We start from the raw sequence: 26,321 nt of genomic DNA, 5'->3' as shown, positions 1-26,321 counted from the left end.
TGAAGAGGCTGAATTCATTGTGATTAGAGGTAATGGTGAACCACTCTTGGGGAAAAAGACTGCCATAAAGTTAGGAGTGTTGAAAATAGGTGAAAATGTGGCGGCTGTCACAGATTTAAAACATACTCTTAAAGAAAAGTATCCAAAAGTGTTCAAAGGAGTAGGGAAACTAAACACCAAACAGATCAGCCTGTACATTGATCCAAACGTGAAACCAGTAGCACAGCCACTGAGACGCATACCTTATCATTTGAGGGATGCAGTGGAGAAAAAGATCAATGAACTGATTGACATGGACATCATAGAACGTGTGGAAGGACCTACACCTTGGGTAAACCCTGTAGTGGTGCTTCCAAAGAAAGGTGACAAAGATATCAGAATGTGCTTAGACATGAGAAAAGCAAATGAGGCAATAATCAGGGAAAGATACCCCATACCCACGGTGGATGAAATCTTGCAAGGACTAAACGGATCTGCAATCTTCAGCAAACTCGATCTCAAGTGGGGATATCATCAACTAGAGCTTACCCCGGAGTCAAGAGAGATAACTACATTTGCAGTGCATAACGGGGTATACCGATACAAAAGGCTGATATTTGGAGTCTCATCAGCTAGTGAGCAATATCAGCATGAGATCGCCAATGCACTAGCTGGTATTGAAGGAGTTGAGAACATTTCAGATGATGTAATCATACATGCACCAGACCAGGAAGCCCATGACAAGCGCCTGCATGCTGTGATGAAGAGACTCTCTGACTGTGGCCTGACACTAAACGCAGAGAAATGTCAGTTCAACATGGACAGACTTGTGTTCATGGGAATACTGCTTACGCAGAAAGGCATCGGCCCAACTGAAGAAAGAGTGAGAGCTGTGGTGGAAGCCCGAGAACCAAAGAATGCTACTGAGGTGAGAAGCTTTCTTGGACTGGTCGGTTTCAGTAGTAGGTTCATACCACAGTTTGCTACACTCTCTGAGCCGCTTAGACGTTTAACTCGAAAGGAAGTGATGTTTACATTCGGGCCAGAACAAAAGCAAGTGTTCGAAAGACTAAAGGCTGAGTTAGCTAGAGCAGGTACTCTAGCATATTTTGACAAAGAAGCCCCAACTCGTGTCATAGCAGATGCAAGCCCTGTAGGCCTAGGCGCAGTGTTAATACAAACACAGAATGGAGAAGAAGTACCAGTGTGCTATGTAAGTCGGAGTCTAACAGACTGTGAGCGAAGATACTCTCAAACAGAGAAAGAAGCTCTAGCACTGGTATGGGCATGTGAGAGACTACATCCGTATGTATATGGCAGGAAGTTTGACCTCATCACAGACCACAAGCCCTTAGAGGTCATATACAGTCCGAGATCTAAACCTTGTGCACGCATAGAAAGATGGGTTCTACGACTGCAGCCATATGATTATAAAGTAGTACACATTGCGGGAAAACAAAACATTGCGGATTCATTGTCAAGACTGCTCTCTGATACCACGTCAAAAGAGGTACACAAGCATGAATCTGAGGAATATGTGAGATTTGTGGCAGTTAATGCTACTCCAAAAGCACTCACAACAAGAGAGGTTGAAGAAGTCTCTGCTACAGACTCAGAATTAACAGAAGTGCGAAGAGCTATTGACAATGGACACTTTGAAAAATGCAAAGCATACGCGCCCATTGCAAATGAACTCTGTGTCATTGGCTACATAGTCTTGCGGGGAACTCGCATTATATTGCCAGAAAACCTCAGAGCTCAAGCGCTGTCACTAGCTCATGAAGGACATTTAGGAATCGTTGGAACCAAGCAGCATCTCAGAACAAAAGTTTGGTGGCCAGGGATGGACAAAGCTGTAGAAAAATTCTGTAAAGCTTGTCACGGATGTCAAATAGTAGCCAGACCGGATCCACCGGAGCCACTGAGAAATACACTTTTACCGGATGGGCCCTGGCGAGATGTGGCGGTAGACTTACTGGGACCGCTACCTTCAAACCACTCGATACTCGTACTGGTGGATTACTACAGTCGATATTATGAGTATGAGGTGATGTCATCTACAACTGCTGAAAAGGTCATTGACTCTATTGACTGTATATTTAGCAGACATGGGCTACCAGTTGCCATCAAATCTGATAACGGCCCACAGTTCAAATCTGAGCTGTTCGGGAAATATTGTGAGACTAATGGAATTAAACATATAAGAACTACACCAAAATGGGCTCAAGCAAATGGGGAAGTGGAACGCCAAAATGCATCACTGATGAAAAGAATCAGGATCGCACAAGCGGCAGGTCTTGACTGGAAGCGAGAGTTAAGAAAATATGTAACAGTGTATCGCAGCATTGAACATCCAACCACGGGCAAAAGCCCAGCAGAACTCCTGTTCAACCGCAAAATGAGAGGAAAGTTACCGAACATCAGTGAGGCGAAAACAGCGGAGTTGGACGTGCGTGATAGAGATGCGGAACAGAAAGGAAAATCAAAGATTTATGCCGATGAACGACGAGGGGCAGAGTATTCAAACGTTGACACGGGAGACACCGTGCTGGTTCAACAAGACAAAGTGGACAAGTTTACAACACCATTCAATACAACACCACACAAAGTTGTAAGCAGAACTGGAAACCAAGTCACTATTGAATCACCAACCGGAGCTCGTTATCAACGGAATACGACACACGTGAAGAAATATGAGACAAATGGGACCCGAGAAGGACACCACGAACAAAACACTATACCTAAAAAGGAAGAAGGTGAGACACCCACAACAACTGACACCTTCACTCCAACACAAGAGGGCCCACAGGGACCAGAGAGATCAAGGAGATCGCAGAGGATTAAAAAGATACCTGAGAGGTTTCGTGATTTTGTGGTGAAATAAATCATAATAGGTTAAGTTGAAGAGGTAACTTCAAGAGGGTTAAGGTTCAAGTTGCCAGTTTATATGTGTATGTGGACATGTAAACGAGGGGCGAGACAGTTAGAAAATATAAGTGTTAGAAAGTAAGATAAGAAAGAATGTTCAAAGAAAAAAAAAAAAAAAAAAAAAAAAAGAAAGGTTATTAAGACCAAAGTTTGAATCTAAGAAAAAGGGGGATGTCATGTACTGATATTTGATTTGTGACTATGTCTTAAGGGGAGGACTTTTGAACCGGATGTAAATGAGACCGGAAGTGGGGCGGGGGCATAAAGTGGCCTGGGAGAAAGAACACATGAAGGTTGTGTAATAAAGGATCCAAGAAAGACCGTGCTTCATGTCCTGATTTAATTCAGAGTGCTCCATCTAATTAAGTAGTAAGGTGGACACACAACAGGAGGCTGTTCCCACCGTGGCTCTTCCGCGATTTAGATGCAGCCCACCGACTCTGCTCCCCCACCATGGCGGGCTCCAGTCTGAGGTGAGTAAGCTAAATAAAAGTTTTAACATCTTCTAAAGACAATTCCCTTCCTAAATGCAAAGTTTGAGAGACGTGGTTCACTCTATTTAGCTAATATCAGCCTGCACTGCCTTCAGGCAGATTTGTCAAGTTCACAAAATGTGGAACGGGATGTAAGGTTAGAATCAGCGGCGAATCGGAACATATCTCGAAGCCCTGGCCGACAAAACGGTCCACATGACTGTCAGGCTCGGAGAAAATTCGGGTTGTTTTTGTGTCAGTCGGCAATTCTGCAACAGTGACTCTAACTAACGCAGCACTAGTTGACAGACAGCATTACAGCATGAAATCCAGCTTGTGACCCGGTTCCGTGAGGAATTCTGCTCAGGAGGTCGCATTTCAGGCTCTCCACATCATATGTGACTGACTTTTACGTTATAACAACGATCACACACTAGGAATGTTATAAAGTGCCTATATAGGACAGTTTCTTTTGTATATTACCTGACTTTATAAACAACAACAATGTGCTTCTAATTTTTTTTCAGGCTAAATCTGCCCAAGACACTGGCTGTCAGACTGATTTAGCTGCAAGAATGTACTTGTCCAGGCTGACGTGAAGCGTCACCCGTAGCAAAGGTGAATTATTTTTAATAATCTTCTATGTTAACATTTTATTACCTTCTAGTTTTAATTTGTTTTACAGATTATTGTTACACGTGATTTTATGCTCTTTTAAACATTTATAAATGTGCTGCTTCTTTGTTTTTTATAGAGCTCAGAGCCTCAGTGTGTCTTGTGACACAGGGACCATGACGGAAATTCATCTTCCAGAAGGTCCCAGAGCAGCATCCACACCCCTGAAAAGACCAAGATGTGAGGTGTCTGCTGTTGATTCCAGCTTCCACCTCAGTGACAGTGCAAGCTCAGTGAACTGTTCAAGGTAAAAAAAAAATTAAAACATTTCAGAATTTTTAAGATATTAACAATTACATAAACGTATGTTCATGACATCATGAAGGAGGCTACTGATTCTGGCCCTGTGACACTTGGTGGTGACGTGTGAGCTGATTCACCTGGTAAATAACTTTTGCATTAAATATTTTGTTCTTTGCTATCAAAAGTAAATTAACTAATAACCTGCATTATTACAGGACACTCAGCAAAATATGGACTCTACACCATGAGGCAGGCACATGTTAATACTCTATAAGAGCACATAAGGTGAGCAACATCACAGATTATTTTTATTACTGTACACTGTCCTGGATTTGTTTTCTTTCTGCATCTCATCATTAGCCTGGCTGATCACCTGATAACTCCTGTCATTTGGTTATGACAGCATGAGGATGTCCTCACACACCTGTAACCTATCAGCTCATCTGGCAGAATAGAGAGAGAAGAGACAACACCACATCTCCTGTTCCTGGAAAGCCTTCAGCCATCCTTCGATGACTGAGAACCTCCATCAGCTCTGTCTCCTGTCTGCCTACAATTATTATAATAAATATTGTGTTTGACAAGTTTTTTGTGCTGCCAAATATCTCATTTTGATTCCAGTTTTGATATTTTAATGGATATTTATAAATTACATTAATTGAATTATCACATTGGTGCATGTTTAACTAGCTCTATTGTGATGAATTAAACTAGCACCTCACTGCTAAAAGCTCATTTTAATTTCAAGCATGTTTAAGTATTTATGGACATGAACAAAAGCAGAAAATATATAAATTGAGATTTATTTAATTAATATAACAAATAAGGGGGAAAGAGTCATTGAAAGGCACATTCTTCTGGAAGCTCCTGATCCTGACGACACCAGAGACCAGCTGCAGACACCAGAGGATCACCTGCGACCAAGAGCAGCTAGTATCAGTAAATAAATAAATCAGGGCAGTTTTAGTGAGCTGAACACATTACAGAATAATTTTCTCATGGGGTATTTTCATAACTTTCTATGCAGCAGATTGTAACTTGAGCCCAGGACTCCTGGAGAGCTGCAATCCAGCACGTTTCAGTGGTTTTCCTGCTTAAACAGGTTAGATTAGCTGTTAAGCAGCTCGGCTATTTGTTGCTGATTAAAACCAGGTGTGTTGAAGCAGATAGAACCTCTAAGACATGATGAATACTAGCTCTCTCGGGCCATGGAGCAAAACCCTGCAGCTAATCTGATGCTATGGCTAATGGCTACTTACCATTCAGAGCTGGTTCTGTTGGGTCGGTTCCGCTAGTTTCAGGCAACTCACAAGCTCAAAACAATAAGGCTCAGGTCCGCTTGTCTCCTCCAAATAGACTTGGTCCCTGTCTTCTCGAGTGTCTGGGTAAGGAGGGGGAGAAACGTCCTCCACTTCTAATAACTGCTCAGAGTGAAGGGAGCTAGCATCGTCTAGTTAGCCGTCGTCTTCGTCACTGCCGCGGCTCCGCCCTCTCGGTCTTCCAGGCAACGCCTACTAATGTTGCAGTTTTTAAAATTGATACGTGGGTGGAGTAAGACTCTGAGGGGGACATTACCAAGTCTTTAACAACGTATTTATCCGGGTACGTGTGGACAGTTTTTTTTTAAACGAGGTGGTGTGGATGCAAGTTTTTGGAGGGGCGGATATTCGTTTTAAAAAAAACGGCTACGTGTGCAGGCCTAAATCAACACAAATGCATGCAGCCCAAGTTAATACTCCTAAGTCCACATGTTTACTGTTGAATAGTCTAATTCCTTCCCTCAGCACCTGTTCTTCATTAGGTCACTAGCAACTCGTTCCTTCAATCACCTCCTTGCATGCACAATCCCCTAATTCTCTGTCAGATTCTTCTGTGTGCTCCACATTTACAGCTGACATAAACACGACCTTTTAAACCCTCCATGTTCCTCACAAAGCAGCAGACTGACACAGATTTTTATGATAAAGATCTACAGAAATGATTTAAATAAATGGTGAAGGATGGACGGGAGAGATTTTGACATCTGGGTTAATGTTACAAACACCACAAAAACGTACCACATAGGACCTCTAATAACTACAGCTACAAAACAGGCCAGAGTCGGGTCACTGAAAGAAGCGAGAGACAAATAGAGGAAAGACATCCAAACATTTCAATAGCAAGGGAAAAGTACAAGAAAACAGGCAATGTTTTCACTGTAGTAACACACCCTTTGCTAAATTTTGCACACAGAATTCTTTAACACATATTTCCTTGACTGTTCACCTAAATAAAGCTGTTTTTTCGCCGTCTCTGAACAGCAAAATCCATCAACAGAGCAGCTTCCACCTTGAAGCATTTAACTCAGGCCTCCATTGAAATTGCACGGGCCTTGCAAGGACGGTCAACCTTTTAAAAAATCCAAATATCAAAAGCTTTTGTATGTTTTAAGCAACAACATGCACACAGTGCTGTGTGACTGATGGAAAGGAGAATGCATTCTTTGCACATTTTCAATGTCAGGTGAACAAATAGAAAAAACTTGCAGGTCAGATTTTGACCATAAAAATTAAATCAGTATTCTCTAAAATATAAAAGCAGCTATTTTAATTTAGAGTCGAACAGTCACTAAATGAAACAGTCATTAAATCCAAGAAAGTTATTACTTTGGTTGATGCAGCAGGCTGACCTCTTACTCAGAAGAAGATGCACTTAGAAAAACCTTCAGTACCGATCTCTGTTCGTGCTGTAGCCATGGTTACCTCACGTATGAGAAGATGCCAAAGCTGAAAAAAAAATGTTTACATGCAAAGAAAGAAGAAAACTTTTCTTCTTTTTGCTATTGACATTGGCAGGGTGACACATTTACTGCTTTGAACATGTTGGCAAAAAATGTAAAAAATCATGATATTGATGTCAAAACATTACGTTTATTTTTACAAGTATTAACTAATAAACTTTTCTTATTATTTGTTTCTAATGAGGAATGAAGTACAAATATACTGGCATGAAGATATCCGTACATTTGTGAAACTGAGGTTTTTAGCTCTTCTAGACTGGATTACCCACACATTCTCACTCCCACCGCATCAAACACAAACGCTTGGTCAGCCACCCTCCACGTCAGACCCCTGACACCAAAAGTGCCCTTTTTCGCTACTTATGTGCAAAAAGGGTTTTTTCCCTTTTGTAACTGCATTTTAAATGCACAGAGATACCGTGATGAGATACTGAGGCCCATTGTTGTGCCGTACATCCATGAACATCACCTCATGTTTCAGCAAGATAATGCACGGCCCCATGATGCAAGGATCTGTACACAATTCTTGGAAGCTGAAAATGTCCCAGTTCTTGCATGGCCAGCACACTCACCGGACATGTCACCCGTTGAACATGTTTGGGATGTGCTTGACCGGCGTATACGATAGCGTGTACCAGTTCCCACTAATATCCAACAACTTTGCACAGCCATTGAAGAGGAGTGGACCAACATTCCACAGGCCACAATTGACAATCTGATAAACTCTATGCGAAGAAGATGTGTTGCACTGCATGAGGCAAATGGTGGTCACACCAGATACTGACCGGCTCTGAGTCCCCAGACCCCCAATAAAGCAAAAAACTGCACATTCCAGGGTGGCCTTTTATTGTGGGCAGTATATGGTACACCTGTGCACTACTCATGATGTCAGATCAGCATCTTGATGTGGCTCACCTGTGAGGTGGGATGGATTATCTCAGCAAAGCACAGGTGCTCACTATCACACATTTAGACTGATTTGTGAACAAAGTTTGAGAGAAATGGTAATATTGTGTACCTGGAATCAATTTTAGATTTTTAAGTCCATCTCATGAAAAATCGGAGCAGAAACAAAGGTGTTACATTTATATTTTTGTTGTGTGTCTAACTAATAGCTCACCAAAATAAATCTTCCTGATGCTGGAGTAACTCCTTAGTTTGACTCGTTTGCAATAATCCAGGATGGCACGGAAGTTCTACTGGTCCATGGAGGATCTATTGTTGATATGGGGATCATCTTTTAGATTATATCTGTGTGTGTGTGTGTGTGTGTGTGTGTGTGCGCGTGTGTGTGTGTGTGTGTGTGTGTGTGTGTGTGTGTGTGTGTGTGTGTGTGTGTGTGTGTGTGTGTGTGTGTGTGTGTGTGTGTGTGTTGTAGCTTTCCCAAACGACTTGTTTTATTCCTTGTCGGAGCTAACACAGGTAACAGTGTTGCTGCAGTCATGCTAACAGGACTCGGAGTCCAGAAGTACCGGTGCGGTTATAGATGGATTTATAGATGTAGGTTATTATTTTAGATCAGACCTATGTTATTTAAAAATGCGTGTAGGACACGGACATATGGTTCAGACCCTTTGCTGCAGCTGTAAACGCTATTTTCCGTAATAAATAGGAGCACGAAAGTAAACAGAATACAATTATTCACAATACTAGCATCAGCAGCTACCTTGTTTTATGTGTTGGAGTGGCGTAGGCGTAACACAGTTCTTCACTTGCTGAAGGAGAGGATTTTGATTTTCTGTAATGATTTCATGACAAAATTCCTTAACAAAATGAAAAACTGAACCCGGTTCATATTTATATAGACGGTAAAGTGTAGTTATACTGAATTTCTAGAATTTTAATGCCGAGTCTGGTCAATACCTTTAAACACTATAACCAACCTCCATCCATCCATCCATTTTCATCCACTTATCCGGAGTCAGGTCACGGAGGCAGTAGCCTAAGGCGAGAGGCCCAGACTTCCCTCTCCCCAGCCACCTGGGTCAACTCCTCCGGGTTAATCCCAAGGCGTTCCCTGGCCAGGTGAGAGACTTATGGGCCATTCCCATCTGTACCGGGTAGGCCCGGGCCGGGTAGCCCCAGTCGGCCCCAGCCAAGCCCGGTTGATTCCACACATCCTTGTCTTAAGCCCATGTGGGCTGATTCTACCCACCAATCAGAGGCTTGCTCTAATGGAAGGTGTGAATTTGCTGTCAGCAGTGGGTGTGTCGGCCCTGGTCGGCCTGAAGCAGACCCCCTCGAGAAGAGGGCTGAGAATGAGCCTTGGTTGGCACGGAAAAATACCAGGCCACGCAGATATGTAATGGGCCATTCTCATCTGTACCGGGTCGGCCCGGGCCGGGTAGCGTAGGTTGTTTACATAGGGCCTGGTATCCCATACTCCCAGAGTACCCCCCACAGGGCACCCCGAGGGACGCGGTCAAACGCCTTCTCCAAATCCACAAAACACATGTAAACTGGTTGGGCAAATTCTCATGCACCCTCCAGGATCCCCCTAAGGGTATAGAGCTGGTCCAGTGTTCCACGGCAAGGAAGAAAACCACAATGCTCCTCCTGAATCTGAGGTTCAACAACACAACGGACCCTCCTCTCCAGAACCCCTAAATAGACCTTACCAGGAAGGCTCAGGAGTGTGATCCCCCTGTAGTTGGAACACATTTTGCGGTCCCCCTTTTTAAATAAGGGGACCACCACCCCGGTCTGCCAGTCCAGTGGGACTGCCCTCGATGTGCATGCGATATTGCAGAGTCGCGTCAGCCAACACAGCCCCACAACATCCAGAGCCTTAAGGAACTCCGGGCGGATCTCATCCACCCCTGGAGCCTTGCCACAAAGGAGCTTTTTAACCACCTCAGTGACCTCAGCACCAGAGATTTGAGAGGCCAACCCAAAGTCCCCAGACTCTGTTTCCTCACTGGAAGACGTCGGTGGGATTGAAGAGGTCTTCGAAGTATTCTGCCCACCGATCCACAACGTCCTGAGTAGAGGCCAGCAGCACACCATCCCCACTATAGATAGTACGCCCTTACCCCCACCCCCACCCCACCCCACCCCCGTAGTTTGGTGCATAGGTCAGTAATTAAATAGACTAAACATCTCCAACCCTTACCATGTGTCTGGGATACTGGCCCATAAGTCTCTCACCTGGCCAGGGAGCACCTTGGTATTTCCCCGGAGGAGCTGGCCCAAGTGGCTGGGGAGAGGAAAGTCTGGGCCTCTCGGCATAGGCTACTGCCCCGCGACCCGAATCCGGATAAGCGGAAGAAGATGGATGGATGGATGGATGGATGGATGGATGGACAAATAACAGATTTACATGTAAGAAAAGAGTGCTGTGCTGTTTGAATGTATAAACTGAACGCCAAGAGAAATCACTAGTCTGTTTTTTTTCCATGAATAAAATAAACATGTCAGGCAGGAGCATCTCAGGATCTGTCTGAGATCTGTCTTGGTGAGACAGATAATAGCAATCCAAGATGCTTTTTATGTGTGATCTAACAAGTGATCAACCATTGCTTAAAATCGCTGTTTCGATTTGAACTGTTGCATGCCGGGAGAAGTGACGTCACCTCCCGGAGCTCTATAGGGTGGTGGAGGAGGAAGTTGAGGAAGAGGAGGATGAGAATGAGGTCTAGGGCACTAGGGTGGAGGGAGAGGAACAGGAGGTGGAAGAGGAGGAGGAGGAGGTCTAGGACAATAGGGTGGTGGATGAGGAAGAGGAGGATCAGAATGAGGTCTAGGACACCAGAGTGGAGGAGGTGTAGTAAGTGGAGGAGAAGGAGGAGGTCATGGACACCAGGATGGAGGAGGGGGAGGAGGAGGAGGACAACAGCGACACAGAAATGGAAGAGCCAGGGCAAGGAGACAAGTGGTCTCGAATGAAATTCGAGCCACTTTGGTTGACCGTGTACTTGTCCATGGTATGACAATGAGGGAGGTGGGGCAACGGGTCCAGCCAAATGTGAGTCTGGTTCAAGACTGGTTTACCAATAACCCAAGGGTGTCTAACATCTTTCTGCCTGCATTCTCTCCCTTTCTAAACCCGATAGAAGATGTTTTTTTGGCATGGCAGTAGAAAGTGTACGACAGAGAACCTCTGTCCATGTTGACCTCCTCCAGGTCATGGAAGAAGCCTGCCTAGACATTTTGGGCCAGCTGAAAACAATAAGTGCAATCAGGGGCTGTGAACGAGCTGTTTCTCCCCCTGAAAACACTCATCAGGTGATCTAGGTGGGCTGTCCTCTCACCTGAAGCAAAGCTTAAAAAGCAACTGCAAGCTTGAATCTGCACCGAAGTGCCTTAAGTGTCTGTTACACTGAGGGCATTTCCCACCTCTCTCAAGCATGCTCAGGTTAAACCGCTGCTAAAAAAAAACATCTCTTCCTCCAAATCATGTGGAGAACTATATACCTCTCTCTCTCCTCCCCTTTCTGTCCAAAATCATTGAAAGGGTGGCTTTCAAGCAGATCACAGAATACCTCTCACAAAACTGTCTGCTTGACCCTTACCAATCTGGGTTCAAACAGGGCTACTCCACTGAAACTGCTCTGTTAGCAGTGACAGAATCCTTAAAAGAAGCTAGAGCGACTGCCAAATCCTCAGTGCTTATCCGGCTCGACTTATTGGCTGCATTTGACACTGTCAACCATGGCTTCCTTTTGTCCACACTCTCTAGCATGGGCATCACAGAGAAAACACATGCCTGGTTTGAATTGTACCTCACAGGACAATCATTCAGTGTATCTTGGCTTTGACAATCCTCTACCGTGCACCATCTTGCCACAGGAGTCCCCCAGGGCTCTGTACTAGGACCTCTTCTCTTTGCCATATACACCACCTCACTGGGTGAGATCATTCCATCACATGGCTTCTCCTACCACTGCTATGCAAACGACACCCAGCTATATCTGTCATTTCCACCAGACGCCCACACTGTCTCTGCACGAATATCAAACTGTCTCTCTCACATATCAAAATAGATTAAATCCCGCCATCTCCAACTCAACCTGTCTAAAACTGAAATACTTTTCTTCCCAGCAAAACCATCCATACAGCACAATATCTCAATCCAAAATGACTTCCTATCTCTGGCTCCTTCAAAGGCAGTTCGAAATCTGGGTGTTGTGATTGATGAACACCTGACCTTTAAAAATCATGTTACCTCTGTTGCTCGTTCATGCCGCTTTGCACTGTATAACATACGAAAGATAAGACCACATCTAACACAACATGCCACCCAGCTCCTGGTGCAATCTACTGCCATCTCCCACCTCGACTACTGCAATGCCCTTCTAACTGGTCTTTCAGCCTGTACTGTGAGACCTCTTCAAATGGTCCAGAATGCAGCGGTTCTGGTTTTCAATCTGCCAAAAAGAGCACACGTCATCCCTCTGTTCATTGAGCTCCACTGGCTACCGCTAGCTGCATGCATCAAATTCAAATTGCTAACACTAGCATACAAAGTCCGAGCTGGTACGGCTCCCATCTACCTGAATCCTCTTGCAAAGGTTTACGTCTCGGCCGCTCCAGTCATCACGGGATCGTCGGCTAGCAGTGCCTACACCACGCTCAGGACAATCCAGACTCTTCTCATGCATCATTCCACAAATTTGGAATGACCTACCAAGCACTACAAGAACAGGGGCTTCTTTTTCGACTTTCAAGAATCTCCTGAAGACCCTGCCCTTCAGAGAGCATCTTCTAAACTAGTACCCTCCCTGCACCTGTCCCCCTCTATACTGTCCACTCCTTGTTACCTCCTCTCCATGATTCATCATGCTGCCTCACTGATACCTACGACTGACTGGAAATTGGTTGTTGTTGTTGTTGTTATTGTTGTTGTTAGCCTCAAGGGCAACATGCCGATTATCACTTGTGAGTCAATTTGGACAAAAGCGTCTGCTAAATACATAAACATAAACATCTCAGTAGATGCATGCCAGGGGTGGATCAGGTAAGCAGGAGGACTTTCCCCCCGCTGCCTGGCAAGGGCCGATATAGCCTGATGTGGATGACACTCTCGACCTGACCCGAACCAAAGACAGGATGCTGAGGTGGAATAATGTTTGTGGCATGTGTTGTACTGTAGGGTACATCAATAAAAATGTGCCACTGTATTTACATTGGTTGCATCTTTTGTGTTCATCATTTGAAAAGGTTTTTGTGGGGAAGAACCACAAGCAACATAGCTTGCCAGTTTTGTAAATGCTGTTTTCTATTTTTGGCACCAACGTGTAAGACTGTGTCGTAGTGTGCGTGTTTTTGAGGCCTTGTGTGTGATGTATGTGGGCAAAGTTTGGTTTTTCAGCAAGAGCGAACAGTTTTGAATGTAGAGCTTCATTCTGACCTGAAAATATAATGTTTGGGAAATTGGGTGAGGTGTTATGGATTTGTGTTTACTGTTTTGAGAATATGAGGCAAAGTTTCAGGAAATGTGTTTAAGCAATTGAGAAAAACTGTATTATTTGTTTGAACTATATGTTTTGGTGGTGGTGGTGGGGTGTGTGTGTGTGTGTGTGTGTGGGGGGGGGGGGTGGAATGATCAAACAAGAAAAGTTTTAAATGCAAAAAACTGAAACTTTGGTCTCAGGATCTTCTTTTATCTATCTTTTAATTTGGCTCCCACTTCATTTATTTTCTACGTTTTGATATGATTGTTTTTACAGTTTTACATTTTTGTTTATTTTACGTCTTTATTTTCTGATTCTTTTCTAATTTTAATGTGATACCTTAATTTATGTCTCCATGTAAAATAGACTTTTTTCTGCTTTTATTTAAATACAGAATATATTAAATGGCACAATAATTAAACTGATTTCCATGTTAGGCTCTACAGTAATTAATGTTCCTAGCCTAGGTGGTTGAGTTTTAGTCACACTGTCATTACACAAATTGCCTTTTGCTATAAATGAAGATTTGTCTTATTTTTCATTAAATTAAGTGGAATCGTAAGGTGGTTAAACCCAATATAATTCATCGGACTGCATTACTTTTCAAATCTACTTTAAGAAATAAAAAATATTAAAATAGTTAAAAGTACCAATGAGAGAAACACATCTTAAACTAAGTGTGTATCATAAAACCTAAGAAAGGTAAAAGCTGAAAGATCCCATTTTTGTCATATTGCAGCAAACATAACTAATTCACATTTAACAGTCTCATACAGGCCTGTAATATTTGGTGTTGCACATAACTCATTTTAGCCAGTCAGATGTGATTAATACACACTAATATAAACAGTCTCTACAGGGCTGAAGATAACACTGCACACAGTGCTGAATGAAGATGAGCACAGAGAGAGTCAGTGTAATTGATGTGCTAAGCAGGCAGTCAGCTTGCAGTGGCTACAACGTGTTTAAGGCCACATTGCCATCTAGTGGTGACTGGAGGTAGTGCAGGTTTTAAAAATGGCAATAAAAGTTACATTTAGCAGATTTAGCAGTGAGTTGACCTTGTGTATGTCATTGGAGAAGTTAAAGGCATGTTCAGGTGCTTGGCAGACACACACACACACACACACACACACACACACACACACACACACACACACACACACACACACACACACACACACAAACACCTTCCCTTTAACCCTTTGATGCATGAATTATGAAATCTTCAACCATGATTTTTTTAACAAATTTTTTCAGTTGTATTTAGGTGTGAATGAAACTAATTTCAACAAATATTTTTTGTAAAATTTTATAATTTACAAATAATTTATTACATGTCCACCTCAGTGGACAGCGTGTATTCTGAGCATGAAATATGTTGGCTTGGCTTACTGAAGTCCAACTGGAGAGGCTCACATGCAATAAAGTCTTCAACAGCTGTGCTTAATAGCAAAAACAAATAAATAACAATTTTGAGTACCTGTCCACTGTAGTGACCATTATGCACCAAAGGGTTAAATGTTGTTGGAAAACAATGTTGTTCTGTTTTTTTTTTTTTTTGTTCTTTCAAGGCAACAATACATAGTGTTTAAAAAAAACTGTGGAATTAGAAGATGGTCGTGTGAAACTTTATTTAGAAAAAAAAGAACGACCAGTGGAAATGAACTGCAATTCTATTTGGTTACTGATTACTTAACTTATAAACTTTTACAGTTTTTCTCAACTGTTTACACACATTTCCTGAAAGCATGCCTCATATTCTCAGAACTCTACATACAAATCCAAAAATACACACACAATGGGCAAAACCCCTCACTTAACCTGCAAAATTAAACCACATTCAAAACAATGTTATTTCTCCTCAAAATGTGATTTTGTTGTCAAACCATCATATGAATAGACATTTATAAGAACCAGCAGAACACTTATGTGCTCAACATTAAACACTATGATGAATGGAAAACATGTCTTCTCCATTCATCATAATGACTAAAGCCTTTTTGGTTCAGTGTTACACCTACTATACTACAGACAGTAAACACATGCATGTGTTGTTATTTCAGAATATTGTTTTTACACACTGAACACACAAATACATGGTAGAAATTATTTCATTTTTCCCACAAAACATTGTACACAATGTTTATCCCATTCCCAACCAACACAAAGTTGCACACATAAACTACATCCAACAGAAATTTACTGTATACAGTTACAGTAAAACAATGAAACTATGCTGCATCCTCTCTTCTGTTGCGGTCTGGCCACAGCGCCTCATCCACATCACAAGCAATGTTGTCCCTGGCCAAGCAGCGGGGCAAATATCTCCTAGCATGGTGATTCCAGCCATGAAAAGAATCAGCTGCTATATCTCCACATGCGTCCTCCATAGCTTGGAGAAGAGGTATACAGGTTTGTGGCTGTCGGTCATACACCTTCCATCTCCATGCAGAAAACAATTCCTCAATGGGATTGAGGAATGGAGAATATGGAGGGAGATAAACAACTAAAACGCGTGGGTGGCCAGTGAACCAGTTACGAACCACAGAAGCCCTGTGGAAACTTACGTTGTCCCAAATGACAACGTACCTGGGCTGTTCTGGACCATCTACCTGATCTGGTGGAATGAGTGTGTTGTGTAGGGTGTCCAGGAATGTGATCAGATGGGCGGAGTTGTAGGGGCCAAGGGTAGCATGGTGATGGATGATGCCATGGTAGCCAGGCGCTGCACACATTGTGATGTTCCCTCCGCGTTGGCCAGGGACTTAAACAATGGCACGCTGGCCAGTAATATTCCTTCTCCTCTTTCGTCTATTTGTGAGGTTGAACCCAACCTCATCGATGAAGATGAACTGGTGCTCCACTGCAGCTGTCTCTAGCTCAAGGACTCTCTGAAACACACATGACAATATCAGAAATAAACATGAAGCAGTCACTATTGTGAAGCACAATCATTATGATTACAATATTGAAATATGTATAATTTACTGTACACAGCGTTGAGTGTATGTATCAATTGTGGGACTCTCTTGCACATAGTTATATCGCAATTATTTGACTTTCTGAATTGCGTTCAAATGGCACCCTGTAGACCTGCTTCATCCTGAGATGATTTCTGCGCAAGACACAGTCCAGTGTTGGTAGGCTGACCCTATCAGTATTTTTAAAACATTGTTGTTTTCTATAATTTTTTTTTTTTGTATTTCATGTTCCAACACACACTCAGGATCACACACTAGACTTAATTTTAGCCAAAGATGTTGATGTATCAGACATTGTTGCTAAGGATGTTGGCCTCTCTGACTAGTTCTGTGTTTATTCTGAGATATCGGTTTTACTTCTAACCTATCATAACTCAGTTATTCTCAAAAAAACGTATTTAACTGATAGTACTGCAGTTATTGTGAACTTATGAATATGTCAACCAGTCTTACAACCAACTGTGTTGATACCCTCTTAAATCACTTCAACAGCAAAACGCTAGAGGTCTTCGATGCTATTGCTCCAGAAAAGCTAAAAACCATTAAGATTCACTAAATCAGTTACAAACCAAAGAAGAGAATGCCGCAAAGCTGAGTGTAAATGGAGAACAAGTAACCTTCCTGATAACTATCAGTCCTACAGACAGCAGCTGCATACTTGTAACTTTGAGTTAAATAAGGCGAGATGAGCCTTTTTCTATAAAGTGATCAATAACAACATTGACGATTCTCGTGTTCTGTTGAGAGGCTAACTAATCAACCAACACAGTTGGCTCCTGATTTCATGTCCCAATCTAAGTGTAATGAGTTTGCATGCTGCTGTTTTTCAATGAGAAAATCTTAAACATCTGATTAGCCATTCACTCCTCCATGTCAACCAATACAACCAGACTACTGCTACTGCCACACAACAACACTCTGGCTAGGAGGCCAGTTTTCAAAATGATTAGTTCGAAAACACTAGAGGACATAGTTAAGAGCTTTAACTCATCTACCTGTTCTCTTGATGTACTACCAACTAACTTTTTTAAAATTGTATTTATTGTATGTATATAATTGTATTAAAATAGCATGAAAGCTGATGTACTGAAAATTGTTAATTGCTCCTTAAAGTCAGGTATTTTTTCCTAATTCACTGAAAACTTCTGCTGTTAAGCATCTTCTGAAGAAAAGTAAACTAGATCCTTTAGTGATGAATAATTACAGACCAATTTCTAATCTGGCCTTCATTGGGAAAATTACTGAAAAAGCAGTTATGACCCAGCTGAACAACTTCCTGGAGGGTTTTCAGTCAGGCTTTAGACAACACATGCTTGATCTCAGTGAAGCTTTTGACACTGTGGACCACAACATCCTTTTTGATAGACTAATGAACTGGGTGGGACTTTCAGGCACAGTCCATAGTTGGTTCAAATCATACCTTGCAGACAGGAGTTATGTTGTTTCCACTGATAACGTGGTGTCCCCAAGGCTCGATTCTTGGACCACTGCTTTTCAATCTCTACATGCTCCCACTGGGCCAGATCATAAACAATAACAACATCCCCACCACAGTTTTGCAGTAGACACACAGACTATCCCTTGTGATAAATTTGTAAATCAAATGTTCCTGGAACACAAATACTGATGTGAAATCAAACTTCACTAAAGGCAAAACAGATGCCGGAACATGCAGAGGGGGGTCCGGGTTGGTTCGCTGGAGTTTTTGACAATTAAAACTTGCGCCCACATTTTCTAAGCTAGCACACATTTGTTTTAACAATGGTAGTTTTTGCATCTTTACTGTTCCCCTGCTCCAGCCTACTCCCCCTACCCCTGCACAGCGGCCGCAAATTCACTGACGTGCCTGCAGCCTCTCAGAGTTCCTGCTGATCTGAACATTGAAAGAATAACTTCATTTTCTGTTCCTCACTTCTGTTTACCTTCAATGGTGTTTGTTGCAATCACCAGGTACAAAAATGAACTTGTCTTTTACATGACTATTTTTCTGTCCTGCATCTCATCTTAGTCCTAAAGAAAAACTGCTACCTGGCTTTATATATTTTCACCTCATGAGTTACCTTTGAACTGCAGTTCAAAAAAATCTACTGACAGCAAAAAGAGAGGTGTGCGCGCTGGCCGCACCAGTGCAGTGAAGTCACCGGAGGACGAAACAGGCGATGCGCAAAACGCGTGCATTTAGGGTGAACCACAGCCAAGTCCATCCATTGTGAGAGCAACCACCAGAGCCCTAGGAGAAAACAAAGGCAAGCCCCCAGATCCGCCTGCAGCCGCCCATTCCCAAGATGGCTGAGCTCAGAACACAACGGCCCGGGACCTAAGGGGTATTCCCAAAACAGCTGCTGCCAACAGAATGCTACTGCTAGAGTCTTAACAAGAACCAAAATAACCAAGCCAACACTTATGTTCTTAAATCTCTACACTGGTTACCAGCAAACTACAGACTACAAAGTACTTTTACTAGTCTATAAATCTCTCTATTGGGCCAAAGTACATGTAGGATCTCCTTCCAGCATATACACCCAGCAGGGCTCTCAGTCAGCTGGTAGAGCAAAACAGGGTGACGCTGCTTTTAGCTACTATGCTGCACACAGATGGAATCAGCTTCCTCATGACCTCAAATGTGCCCCAACTCTAGAAATTTTTTAATCAACATTAAACACCCAGCATGGGCGGCGTTAGGCCCGGCTACTTGGGCTGAAGCCCCGGATGTTTCATGAAAAGCCCCGGATCTAAATCGTGGAAGTAACATGCAGTACCAAAGTCCAACAGAGAGGGAGCAGCTGGCAGTAGTTTGTATACAGCCTGCCTGAGCCTCCACCACTGAAGAAGAAGTCCTTCAGCAGCCGGCTTCTTCTACACTCTCTGCCTGAAACGCATGAGTGAAGATGGACATAAGGACGTTTTTTAGACCAAAAGTACGGCGACCGAACCCCAGCTTTGTTGAGACTGGTGTTGACTCAGGTTTGTGAGTCTTATTTGAAAATATTTGTTGTGCTGCTGGTTGGCCTAAAGTTAGCTTATCAGGTAAAGTTGTTGGAGAAAGAAAGGGAATATTTACTATCATCTCACACTAAACACTAACAGGAACAATACTCTGCCCTGAAAATGCTTAATATGTAGCTTCAGATTAAAAATTATGTGGTACAAGACAAATATATATATATATATATATATGATGTTGACTAGTGCGTGTCACGTGTGTGTGTGTGTGTGTGTGTGCGCGCGCGCGCGTGTGTTAAGCCCCGGATGTTTTTCAGTCCTTAATCCGCCCCTGAACACCCTCATGTATTCATCAGGCTTTGAATGAATGTTTCTATTGCTGTAACTGCAACTTTTGACTATGCCTTTTATCTGTTTGTTAAATCTGAAATTAATATCTACATTTTTTTAATTTACTGTGTTTGCTGTTCTTTCTTCTGTAAAGCACTTTGAAATGTCTTTCTGTTTGAAATGTGCTATACGAATAAAACTGCCTTGTCTTGCTTTTCGTTTCACTAATCGTGACTACAAATCTTTAACCACAATTTTAAAAATCCCTATCTACTCATGTAGTTTCCAATAGTTTCATCATTGTAACTTTTACAGCAGAGCTCTTTGACTATGTCATCATATCCATCCACTGTTGAAAGATCTGCATTCAGTTCCCAAATACCTTTTCAAAATTGTGTCTTATTTTCAGGGTTAAGTTAGAATGATAATTCTGTGATCTGCTAAGAAGCTGGCTGTAGTTTTATCCACAAATTTAATGGACAGATAGATATATTTCTACTAATGAAAATAATTAACAGGGATGAGTCAGTGAATGAGTCCGTTAGGATTGCGAATTGTGATTCGAGTCAGTAAAGTGATTCTTGAGAAATGAACGATTTGTTCAAGACTCGCTCATCACTACACCAAAGTTGTGACAGATGCCGTCTGTTTTGTGGCCACTAGGTGCCCTCAGCGTCCCTATCTGCTCTCCTGGCTCTAGCTGAGCCAGGTGTAACTGATTACAATCAGTGAGGCTCCTTGTTAAAAGGGTGTGTCTGATGATAAGGGGGGTTCAGTGGAGAACAAGCAGGAGTGTTTGCTCTCCTCTTTCCCCTCTTCATACTGACGTTAAGGTCTCGCTTTGCCTACCTCTGTGGTATCGATAGCAGCTTTCCCCAACATTTATAAAAGCAACAGTATCCAAAACGGATGCGGTTTTGTATCATTTTAGCCTTTGTCCTGCATAAAGCAGTGATGTTTAGTTTAATAAACTCCTTTAAGAGAGTGAAACTTGGTTTGGACCTGTTCTCAACCACCTTTCTTTACGCTCCCTAAACACCATCATCTTCTAGATGAGCTGGGGGCCGTAAAAAAAGTAAATAGCTGACATGTTAGTCCCCTGCACACCAGCCAGGTTACTCGGGTTTGCAGACCATGGTAATCTGAAAATACCACATACAATCCCAAAATCAGGCAAAGCACCTGCTTTTAGATCTAAGCATGCACTATTTTACTTTATGTTTATTATGTTTGTTTTTTTTACCTTATTTTTAATTTTTATCCTAAATGCTTTTGCATCTGTACCATGATAATGTGCATATATTGAGAAGCATATACACACAGACTTATTGGAGTGTGTATTCAATGTATTTTTTTGTCTAAGTCATGAAGTTAATGTGTATAAATGTATGTTCACATGTTTGCACATTATTCCTTTTCTTTATAGCTTATTCATGTGTACTGATCAGTGGTGAAGCACATTGCATTGCTTTGCATGAACGTGACTATATAAATCAAGTTTTGATTGATTGATTGATTGATTGATTGATTGATTGATTGATTGATTGAGACCACAGATTGTTTTTCCTCCCCTCCATGTACTCTGGTTTGTTGTTGAGAGCAGCAGTGAAAAGATTCACCTGTAGGTGGCTCCACAGTCTACAAGGAAATACGTAACTCATCCACATTCACTACAGTTTTTCTCAGTTGCTTTGATGCATTTCTCACAACAGAATTCATCTCTGCACCACTACTAAGGCTCTTCTCAAAACAATTAGTGCAAACTGTAAAACATGGTCGATAACTTGCAAAAGTGAGTCACTTCATCAAAAAGAAAAGTCAATGCTTCAAAAGCAAGTCAGTTGCTCAAAATAAGTAGTCAATGCTTCAAAAGCAAGTCCCTTAATCAAAACAGATAATAAATTCATCAAAAGCAAGTACTTATATCAATCAAAGTGTCAGGACTGTCACAATTACAAGTCATTACACCAGCACCTTTGGTCACAAAATCAAATGGTTTGAACACGTTCTCATTGTGACGGATTTCTTTGTAGGTGTTTCCCAATGACATGTCAAGTCTGGACAGCATGCATGGCATGTTGAAAACCATACATTGTAAAGGAAAATCAAGACACCTCATATGCACTCTTGATAATATTTACAGTTTTTTTTACAGACGTTAGGACCCATTTCTCAATACTAATGTCACTTTTGCTAGACACTTCACACAGTTCTCCTAACTGAGTTTCAGCTTGGCAAAACAGTTCATTTCACATTCAAAATGCTATACAACCACCAAAACACTTCCTTCAAGTCTCAAATAAACTCATTCCTCCAGAACACTAGCAAAGGTTGACAGCCGACACACACACTTTGTCACCCACAAAACAAAGACCTACAAAACACTAACAACATGTAGCATTACATTTCCTTGTGTAAAACAAGGACACATCTCTGTTCATACTTCCAATAGATGTTACTGGAATGAATCAGACATGATGCAGAATTAGTCAATATTTCATGTTGTTCATTTATTTTTAATGGTATTTGTTTTTGCACTAAGTACTTCCAAAACACAAGACTTTGTAAACACAACATCCACTGATACAGATTCAATATGCTAATCTACTCGGTCTTCTCCATTTGGCCACAGGTTCTCATCCACATCACATCTTATGTCATCTAGGGCGATACACCTAGGAAAGAATATTCTGGCATGCCTGATCCATCCCTGGCAATCTACTGCTGGTATGTCCAGGCATCCAGCATACATTGCATCCAGAAGGGACATTTGATCATGTGGATGATGGTCGTACACCTTCCACCGCCATGAGGCTAAGAATTCCTCTATGGCAGGGGTGTCAAACTCATTTTAGCTCAGGGGCCACATTGAGGGAAATCTAGTCCCAAGTGGGCCGGACCGGTAAATTAAAAACAACTTCAGATTGTTTTCTTTGTTTTAATACAATCAATATAAAACAAGGCTGGAGCCTGAGGACAGTGTATCCAAAATAGTACAAGTACAACACCTGATGTGTACTTGAAAATTTAAAAAAATAAATAAATAAATAAAATAAAAAAATCAACAAATAAAAAAAACATTCCTTAGTGATTCAAAGAGCTTACAGATCACATGGCTAGATCAGTTTCACGCAGCACTTAAAGTATATTTGACTCATTTACTTTACATCTTTTAGCTTTCACCAGCACATCAATATCAGAAATCACATCCTGAGTGGCGGCCAACTTCAGGATGTGATTCAAGTTCTTGTGTGAGCCTTGAGCGCAGCTTTACCATACCATACCATACCATTTTATTTATAAAGCGCATTCAACATGGCATTACAACCAGACAAGGCGCTGTACATTAAAAGATTACAGTTAAATTAACACGTTCAGAATGACATTTAAAGCATAGTTTATAAGAAAAAATGAAAACAAGAAAATACTCGAACTAACAGTCGTAAAACACTAAAAACGCAAAGGAATGTGAAACAACAGATAAAAACATATGAAAGAACCACAGTAATACAGATGTTAATTATTGTGCATTCTATTGTAGAAAGAATGCAGATGTCGAAAGTGGTCAATGATTATGTATTATATGCAAGGTTGAAGTAGTGAGTTTTCATGCGAGATTTAAAAATGCTAATTGTTGGTGCTTGCCTCACTAGTAGTGGTAATGCATTCCACAGCTTGGGAGCACAGACAGAGAAAGCCCTTTCTCCACGGCTTTTCAGACGTGCGTTTGGAAGAGCTAGGAGGAGCTTATCCTCAGACCTGAGAGCACGAGGCGGATTGTAGTAATGGACGAGTTGACACAGATATGGAGGAGCTTGACTGTTCAGGGATTTATAAGTGAGCAGCATGATTTTGAAATTGATCCTGAGATGAACGGGCAACCAGTGGAGAGATTTTAGAATTGGTGTAATGTGCTGTCTTCTGTCAACTCCAGTCAGGAACCTAGCTGCTGAATTCTGGACTAGCTGAAGTCTAGATTGAGCTGCTTTACTGATGCCGTATAAGCAGGAGTTGGAGTAATCCAGCCGTGAAGTGATGAAAGTGTGGACTACTGATTTGAGAAGACGGACACTCAGGATGTGCTTAAGTTTAGAGATACGCCTGAGGTGGTAAAAACATGATTTAACTGTGTTATTGACCTGAGCATCCATCTTCAGAGCCTGGTCTATTTTAACTCCAAGGTTGGAAATTACAGTGGAGACATTAGGTGAGAGATAGTTGAGGTCAGGTTGAAGAGTAGCCGGGATGCTGTGAGGATTAAAAACGATTACTTCTGTTTTGGAGTCATTCAGATGGAGGAAGTTATCAGCAAGCCAAAGCTTAACATTATCGATACAATCAGACAGAACTTGCATTGATTGAGTTGGCTTGAATGAAAAGTAGATCTGACAGTCATCAGCGTAAAGATGGTATGAGACAGCGTGCCTTCTGAAAATGGCTCCTAAGGGCAGTATATAGAGGTTAAATAGTAACGGGCCGAGTATTGAACCTTGTGGGACACCCCAACGGAGTGGTTGTGACTCGGATGAACAGCCATCCAACATGACTCTAGCGGACCTGTTATAAAAGTATGACCTGAACCAATCTAGGGCTGAACCAGAAATGCCAGCCCAAGTCTGAAGTCTGGTGATCAAGATGTTATGATCGATCGTGTCAAATGCTGCTGATAGATCCAAAAGTAGCAGAACCACATGGAAACCTGAATCTAAAGCGAGAAAAATGTCATTAAACACCCGAACATGAGCAGTTTCAGTGCTGTGCTGTTTTCTGAAACCAGACTGAAAAATGTCCATTACCTGATTGTCATTTAGATGTGTCAGCATCTGTTCATACACTATTTTCTCAAGGACCTTAGATAAAAACGGTAATTTGGAAATTGGTCGGAGATTAGAGTAATCAGTGGGGTCGAGACCAGGTTTTTTCAAGATTGGCTGAAGAACGGCATGTTTAAAGGCAGAAGGAACTTCAGCCAATGTCAAGCTACTATTTAAGATGTCTAGCACATTATGGCTAATGAAAGGAAAAACCTCTTTCAGGAGACGTGGTGGGATAACATCTTCTGGGGAGCCAGACGGTTTCATGGCAGCAACAGTTTTTTCTAGATAGGGCAGAGAGATGGGCTGAAAGCTTTGAAGTTGCACATGAGGGGGAATGACTGAATCAGGAACATGGTTGGTTTGGTGAATCTGAGCTCTGATTACACTAATCTTATTTAAGAAAAACTGCAGGATTTGGTTACACAAGTCAGCAGACGCAGAGGAAAATAGTTTTGTAACTGGTGAAAGCACTGCATTCATAGTTTTATATAACACACCTTGATTATTAGAATTAGCCGTTACAATGCTTGCAAAAAATCGATTTCTTGCGCCTCTGACTGCTCTTTGGTACTGAGACCACGCCTCTCTCATGGATTCAAAGGATACAGTAAGCCTGTCTTTTATCCATTTACGTTCCAGTCTTCTGGCATGTTGTCTCATGGAACGAGTTTGCTCGTTCAGCCATGGGTCAGGTCGGGATGTATTTCGCCTTGATTTTAATGGAGCGACAATATCCAAAGCAGCCAGACAGGATGAATCAAGCGCATGAAGTAATCCCTCAACAACAGTAAATTCATCAGTAGATTGAAATGGAGCTGAATTCAAAGCAAGAATAGCAGCAAAATGTGCAGCAGTATTGGGTCTGATTGTTCGAGAGAAGCTGGGACGGAAACACTCAACACGAGAGGCAGAGTCTAAGTTCATATTAAACACAACTGGTGAGTGATCAGAAAAAGTTGCAGGTAGAATGCCAAGATCACTAATTTGCAGCCCATGACAAAAAATCAGGTCTAGTGTGTGTGTATGACCATGAGTGGGTCCATTAACACGTTGGGACATGCTAAATGAGTCAATAAGATCTAAGAAATCCTTTACCAAAGGTTTGTCAGGACAGCAGACATGAATATTAAAATCACCCAGCAAGAGTATTTTTCCATATCTGCAGGAGACGTCTGCCAGGAAGTTTGCAAATTCATTAAGAAAATCCTTGTTATAGGGTGGTGGACGGTAAATGAGTGCACATAACAATGGAGGGGAACGTCCCAATTCAAACAAACTTAATTCAAAAGACAATGGAGTTGATTGATGGGTAATCGGTGTGCAGACAAGATCTGATTTGAATATAGTCAATAGACCTCCGCCCCGGCGCTGTGCTCTTGGAATGTTAATGAAGGAGCATCCAGGAGGTAACATTTCAACAATAGCAGCTGAATCTCCAGGGGTTAACCATGATTCAGTGGCGCATAGAACAGACAAGCTATTGTTCAGGAAGAATTCCTTCAGAATAAAAGTTTTATTTCCAACCGATCTGGCATTGATCAGTGCAAAGCGAGTCGACTGCTTTCCCGATGGAAGAGAAAGTCCGGCTCCATCAAATCTTGCAATATACTGTAGGTTGGCCAGATTTATTCCCCGCTGATTGTGCCGTCCAAAACGAGAGCGGCGAAAACGAGAGCGGGAGGGCAACCCGGTGGAACCCAAAGAAACAACAGGCACCAAGCACCCACCTCGAGCATCAGGGGAACTCCGAAAGCACCGCTCCTTTCCCCATACGCAGT

This window comes from Nothobranchius furzeri, chromosome 7, assembly GCF_043380555.1.
Source record: "Nothobranchius furzeri strain GRZ-AD chromosome 7, NfurGRZ-RIMD1, whole genome shotgun sequence".
NCBI classification, from domain to species: domain Eukaryota; kingdom Metazoa; phylum Chordata; class Actinopteri; order Cyprinodontiformes; family Nothobranchiidae; genus Nothobranchius; species Nothobranchius furzeri.
This window is presented reverse-complemented; position numbering follows the sequence as displayed.